Source organism: Pavona decussata, unplaced genomic scaffold, assembly GCF_977016875.1.
Source record: "Pavona decussata unplaced genomic scaffold, jaPavDecu1.1 SCAFFOLD_317, whole genome shotgun sequence".
In the NCBI taxonomy this organism is placed as follows: domain Eukaryota; kingdom Metazoa; phylum Cnidaria; class Anthozoa; order Scleractinia; family Agariciidae; genus Pavona; species Pavona decussata.
Window position 1 is genome coordinate 215206 of NW_028145708.1, and position 7713 is coordinate 222918.

Sequence of the window (7713 nt, forward strand, 5' to 3'; positions counted from 1 at the left end):
ATGCTTAGACAATTAAAAACTTCCTCAAAATAAAGTTTTACCCTCTTTCGCGTAAGCAATCGATGTTGATAATCTTTCCTGATCTGATATCCTTAATTCAGCTCATGATCTTTTATCATTTAATAGTGATCGTTCTTAAACTTGATGATAAAACAAAACCCCAAGTTATTCTGTTACCTGAGAAAAGACAGAACAGTTTCAACCGAGCGTCTCCACTTGACTTCCGCTTGAGATGTTTCAAGGAAATATTTACCTCCTGGCCCGAGTTGACACCTTTTTCTTAATAGTTGCCATAATTAACCTCAGGCATTAATAGTCAAGTGTGTGGGATCGAACTGAGACTGATGTCCATCACAACTTTAAATTAGTCTTATATTAAATTGTTTTTTCATAAGTTGTTATGAGATATAACTTCACAATAGCAGGCTTTCTTGTAGCTGGCCATTTGTCAGGAAGGTTCCCACTCTTAACTTCCACATCCAGTTACTTACACTTTATGTTACGAACTGACCACTTTGTGAATCGACTATTTCTTACAGTGATTACCACCAAACAATTAAACCACCCACAATATCACGTGGTACCCTCTTGTGCGTAAACAACTCTTGTTAATAAGTTTCCCCGTTTGATACCTTTTAGTTTATGAACTTTTTTGTTATTATTATTTAATGGCCTTCGTTTGTAATTTTGAACGTAAATTTTAGGGGTAGGTAGATTAACAGTGGTGGTTCTTTATCGACTCAAAACGGCGCTTGCAAAATTCAGTTGAAAAGAAGCTGAAAATACATTTAGAGCCAACTCTAGCTGCGAATGTGTGCTGCGAGTTATGAGTTGGCCATATAAATATGTATAAACAATAAAGCAGTTGTCGGAGTATATTTAGTTTTACGAGCCAACTGTCAATAACTTACGCGACAATTTCTGGGATTAATCGTTTATGAAGTATAACGTTTGTCTCATGCCAACTGTTTGTTTAATGGACTCTATGAAGCAGACTTGCTGGCACGATGCAAAATTGCCTGTGATACATAGGTAATCGTATTTCGGATGTACTTTACTGAATCTCGTGTCAGTTTGGGCTCAGATCAGTCAGAATCTAAACAAGCCAAGCCAGAGAATGTGAAGTCAGGCTTCAGCGGCAAAAGTAGAGACAAACTCCAAACATGATCATGAACAGGTGCACCTGTTTAATTTCTTGCTGCTAATTATCGCCTTTCTCTAGAACGTGGCTTATCGCTTTCTATCAACAACTAGCGTCAGTAAGGTTAATAACAGTTTGTAATTTATACAAAGGAAGTATCAGTATCCCGAAAAACCCAGTAGTGGTTAAACAATCTATTTATACATATTTTGCTAGGCGATGAAAGCGTTTTTATGTCGTATCACCTTTCACTCTGTGAATTGACTATTTCTAATAGTGATTACCACCAGCAATGAAACCTCCCACAAGATCACGTGGTACCCTCATTTTTATTCATTAGATACCTTTTAGTTCATCTATTATTATTTTTCTTTTATCATTTAATAGTGTTCGTTTGTAATCGTGAACATAAATCTACAAAAAAACACAACAACAACAACAGCAATCCGATCTGACAGCGCAGCTTAGGCTGAGCGTCTCTACTTGACTCCTGCTTCAGATGTTTTAAAAAACATTTACAATATTTCCCGAGTTCCGCACCACCTTGCAAGCTGTGAATTGACTGTTTCTAATAGTGATTAAAACCAAACAATTGAACCTCCGACAAGATCATATGGTACTCTCTTGCGCGTAAACAGCTAATAACGATAACTTTCCTCTTACGATACTTTTTAGTTGATCTATTTTTTTTATTATTATTTAATAGTTTTCGTTTGTAATGTTGAAAATAGTTATAGTTATCATTTCGCCTATGAAAAGACAGAATTGCTGTAGCCGCGCGTCTCTACGTGACTTCCGCTTCAGATGTTTCAATTAAGGAAGCACTTAGATTCTGGTCCGAGTTGATACCCTTTTTTTAATTTGCCATTAGCTCAGGCCTTTGAGTGTGTGGGTCTTAACTTACCGATGTATTTTGGTCGCAACCGTAAATTTGTCTCAAAATTGCTTGCACTGTTTTGACATGAAATATGTTTTTACAGTAAGAGCTTTTCTTTTTTTTTGGCAATTTATTGGGAAGGTTCCCACTCTTAATCAGTTTTCACGTTTGAACGTTGGGTTATTGAACTTTTGGGTGACGAACTGGCTGGTATAAAGTGCAGGAAATCTACTTCAAGAAAGTTGCTTACTATTGGGCGTTTATCACTGAATCTTTACAAGCGGTTGTTGTTTTAGAAATGTGACAACAAACATTTCACCCATAACTTTGTGAATTTTACGAGAAACATCTACGTATATGGAAAATGACGATCACGGGGTACTTGTCATTTTTACCTTTTCGGTCTACTAGGAATTCAATTTCTTTCTCTAATTACAGTGAGGCTCAAATAAAAATAGGTTTTATTCTGTCCTTTTCAGTAAAAAAAAATCTTTGTAGCTCTATTAAAACACATGAAAAAGCAACAAGGATCTCGGTTTTTGCAATCATTCCTTTCAGACGAGCTGCAATTTTCCAAAGCTGTATTTTCACTGGACCCTTACAGCCGCATTGTTTCTTTTCTTTTCTTTTTTATAGGCTGGGAACATTGTCCTGTTGTTCGCTTTTTGTCCCCTCGACCAAGCATGTAAGACTGGTAGTAAACGGGGTAGATCAACCCGATCAGAGAAATAACAATATTTTCTTCACCGCAGTTTTAATCGTTTGCCTCGGAGGCTAAAAACGTTTCATTATGCATAAAGAACAGCACACCGCGATGGAATATTGAGCAAATTAGTGTTTTTCATCCTGTTTTTCCATTGTTTCTTTTAAATGGCAGGACATGCGTTTTGATGAACATTTGTCAGTGGTGGCGTCTGCTGATTGACTGACAAACTGTGGAAAACATACATTTATTAAGATGTGTGCCTGGAATGATATGAGGTCTCTCAGTAATATGTCAAATCAAAAACAGATGCCTTGCTTCCTTTAGCTTTTTTCAGTTTTCATACCACTGTTTAAACACGTCTATGGTAATTTGTGGAAATTAACGTCCATGGTGTTTTTATTGTTTTCATTGTATTCTCCCGCTCCACAAACTCTGGGAGGACTGGCACTAGTGTAGGATTGAGGGATAGTTTGGTGCAAGCACGGAAAGATATGCATTGCGCAACACTGAAGGCCTTTTTTTTTTTCTTTTGGTCGTTCTGGGCATTGCGTAAGTGCTTTAGCTAAAACAACGTATCCTTTGCATCTGGCTGATACTATCATTTTTAAAGGTTCCTTTTTCCATCGCTCCAACAATGCTGCACTCGTACAAGATTCCTCATAAGTTCTGTAGTGGAGGAGATTTGACTGACTATTATGGCATCCGTTTGCATGAAAGAGACTCGCTGGCTGATGCAATTTTGTGCATGACACACGCCTCTATGTATTTGTAATCAGTCTGTACTAAACCTCGTGCTGGTCCGGCTTAAAATAATTATTCATATCTAGCCGCCATTTTTTTGTTTCTTTTTTTTGTCTTTTCGAATTTAGCAGGGGAGATGGAATTCCACCCCCAGGGCCTCTCCTCTTCACGTCCCAAGGAGCGAGACAGGAGAGACCCTGGTTGGGTCTGGTCACGTGTCTCCCAGAGAAAAATTAGACCCAGGGAGGGGCCCTTCACTTGCTACTTTTTGTCAAGATTTATTTTCGACTCCAAAACCAGACTTCCGCTTTGCTGTGCGAAGCCCACTCGAAACTCATTCAACTGGCTATGTTTTTCAGTAGTCTTCATTTTGCGTGTCATTGTAACATTAATCGGCTTAAAAGCTTAACAAAGTCCGTTGTCTTGAGGCGCTGTACTTTGGAAAATCACTGTGTATAAACGACAAAATTAACAGTGGACGAACAGCGCCTTCCCCTTCAATTCATGGAGTTGTAATTGTGTTTTATTCTAGCTTTGAAAGCGCTGATGAAAGATCAAATCTGAAGAACTAAGGAAGGAAACTTGAAAGGAATCGGGTCGATGTCTAGCAGTCCTGAAAGGTCATTCTGCAGCAGAACGCTGCTAACAGAGAGTTTCATTCTGGAAAATCTTTTAGCATAAGCGCAGTCGTTCGCGTCTCTGGTATTTAGCGTCGTTGGTTTGTTTACGTCCGCTTTTCTCTCGGGACGTAAACAAACCAACGATGCGAAATACTAGAGATGCGAACGACCACGCTCGTGCTAAAAGATTTGCCAGAAAGGAACGCTCTGTTAGCAGGGTTGCAGAAACAAACAATACACAGGAAATAGCACATAAGCAGAACACTTTCGGAAGGAGGATGGACAGTATAACAACATGTATACGGTAAAATTTTCACGGATCTTTCAAAGAAAAAAGAAAACCCTTTTGAAATACCGTAATCGTTGCAAAACAATAACGAAATAACCTTTGTTCCAGTTGATGGCGTTAAAGTGAAATTTAGTCTGCGGCTACAATGGCTTCGAGAAACACGTGACCAGACCCAACCAGGGTCTCTCCTCTCTCGCTCCTTGGGACGTGAAGAGGAGAGGCCCTAAGAACGAGGTTGGTCCATACCTTCGACACTATAGAAAGGAATCAGGCTTGAAGGATAACTAGTAAGTTCACAGATATTTCCTTCCAGCTCTGCTTCGAGAAAATATGGCTTCATATCACATAGTCTGCCATCTTGAATTTTTCTGGATTTCCCCAAAACTTAAGGAAAGCGCCAACATTAATCAAAAAGTAATCAAAAACAATAAAAGAACGTCAACATTAGCTACAAACTCGGACGTTACAGTAAAAAAAAAAACCAATAATTTTTCTTCATTTTATTAAAGGATTTTCCATTTTCTGAAAAGATAAAAACTTGTCTGGAATTGTTGTTATGGTAACATCAATTCAATGAGTACAAAGAGTAAATAAAGATTTTACGTCATTGCAAACCATAAAGTGTGGTAAGGAGAGCGTAAATACCCCTTCATTGTAAGCAATGTCAGTTTTCAGTCCATTTTCTCTGAGTAGGGTGTGTTGGTCGTTTCGGTCTATTAAAAATTTAACTCTGGTGTATGTTTTTTTTTTTTCTGCTAGTGAAAAACTGCTCCCTATTAAGGATATGACAAGGGCACCTTGGCCCAGTTTTTGAAAGAACGGATAACTTTGTCCAGGTGATAAAATACATTGGTTGCAGTACATTTTGTCGGCTGCTTAGCGAGTTATCCAGTGCATGAATAGTCTCTGAGTTAGGGAGGGTGGAGGAAAGGCGGGAACAGAAAACAAAAAAAGCCCGGTCTAAAAGTTTTTCAGGTTCAAATTCGGCGCGGTTTCTTAGCGAAGGATGAAATGTACCCGCGTGAACTCGTAAATCGACAATAAACACAAAAGCAACAGCAACAAGCTTTATTTACATGACAATAAACTCTTACAGTTTCGCAAAAGCATAGAGCAAACCAAAAATTACAGTTTAAAAAGATTAATAACGGAGATAGGAAAAAAGCTAGAAAAGAAAATAAGCCGCAATGGACTGAGTTAATAATGCCGTATCTAACAAGGTAAGCTAAGGCTAGGTAAAATTGACTTCATCGTTTCATTGTTAACTGAAAAAATTGAGTTATTCGACGATTTTTTTAATGCGTTTTGTATTGTGCAACTAACTGACATTAGGAAATTGATGCCATTTAAAACACTAAAACATCAAAAGATCTTGACGCAGTTATGAACTCAGAACTTCAGAAAGTAATTAACTATTGCAATCTCAATAAGTTGTCCATGAAGAAAACAAACTTTATGACAATAACATCTACACAGAAGCCAACTATACACAATATTAACATTTTAAACATTGATCGCAAAACTAGTATCAAATATTTAGGCATTTATTTCGATGACCATTTGAAATGGAAAACTCAAATAGCACATGTACGAGGCAAACTGACTAAAAACCTTGGAATCCTCTACCAACTACGGAATTACCTGAATTTAAAGATGTTAAGACAACTGTATTATGCACTTATTTATCCTTCTCTCAATTACGGTCCAATGTGTTGGGGCAACACTTATCAGACTAATTTAAATAAGATCAGTACTAAACAAAATAAATGCATCCGTAGTATTTTTTTTTTTTTTACAAACAAACAAGAACCCTCTTCCCCATATTACCAAATCCTTGAAATTTTAAAATTTTAAAATGTTGATAGATTCAAAATCTGCTCACTGCATTTACATTATATAACAATCCATCAACTGTTCCAGCAATCTTCCATAATTTTTTAATACCTACAACAACTGTCCACTCCTATAACACCAGAAATTCCGCCAAGCTTAATTTCCACCGACCACAAGTTAGAACTAACATAGGCAAATTTACTGTACTCTGCTTCTGTCATATGGGAAATTGTCCCCACGGCATTAAAAAAAACAAAAACATTTAACAGGTTTAAGAAACTTTGTAAGGCCCACCTGACGTCTCGTCAATCAACTAATATGTGTTCTGTTTAATGATCAAATATAATAGTATGTAACTATCTAATAATAATAATAATAATAATAATAATAATAATAATAATACTGAATGATAATAATTGTCTGCTTATATTTTGATCTTTGTTGTCGCTGCTGTTGCTGCTGTTGTTGCTGCTGATGATGCGTTGTCCTTTTCCTTTCTTTTTGTTTGTTTTTGTTGTTTATGTTGTTGGTTGTTTGTTTGTATGTTGTTTATTTTGTGTGGTTTTTTTTTTTGTTTTTATTTATTTATTCATTTTTTGTTTTGTTCTTCTTTTATTAAGCTTGTCCTGTTTAGATTTCTTGCTCGGTTCAGTATATTTCTAACATACCCTAATTTACACAAATGTAATTCTTTCTTGTACATTAATCCTAGGCTCTACAAACTTTTCCTACATTTTCTAATACCTCAATAAAGCTCAGTGTCATTTCTTTGTTTACTTAAAAGTAGGGGGTGGTCATCTAGAAAGCCTTTGCTACTTTGACCACCACACACATTTTATAATTTGTACTGTATTTATTTTCATCTTGTAATCATCTTTTGGGTAATACTTTTCTTTCTATGTAATGTTGTGTAAATAGTGTGAAATAAATGAACCATGAACCATGAACCATTTATGTTCGGCGTCAATCGAGTCAAATACATTCGGTTTTATTGCACATTTGTTAAGCTAGAATTTTTAATCGATAATTAGCATTTCACGTCTTACTTTAAGTGTTTAACTTATTTCCTATTACACCCAGACCCTTAAGGAACCGTAAGTTATCTCAAACGGTATGCCTGTCTAAAGTTCTCCGCAATAGCATTCTCTAAATAATGAGCTGAAAGGTGAAAAAATGAGAAATGCAATTCAAATGCTTGTCATATGCCGCTTCCAGAACGAATTTGACAGAAGACACATTCTGGAAAGAAGCCGACAATTTTTCTTATCGATCTGACACAGAGACAAACCTAGGCTGCCGATAGTAGAAATCCTTTTTATATGTTTTAAGTCTAAGGAAAAGTCTAAACTTTACACCTGACAAAGGGTCAAATGCTATAAATCTCTATAATAAGTCGAACTTGGAAACTCAGTTATCTAGTTAACTGTTTCGTTTTTTTTCTGCATTGGCAACGTTCCTTGTGAGTTGTTTGTTCATTTCTTTTGTTCTCCTGGAAAATGAAACTGC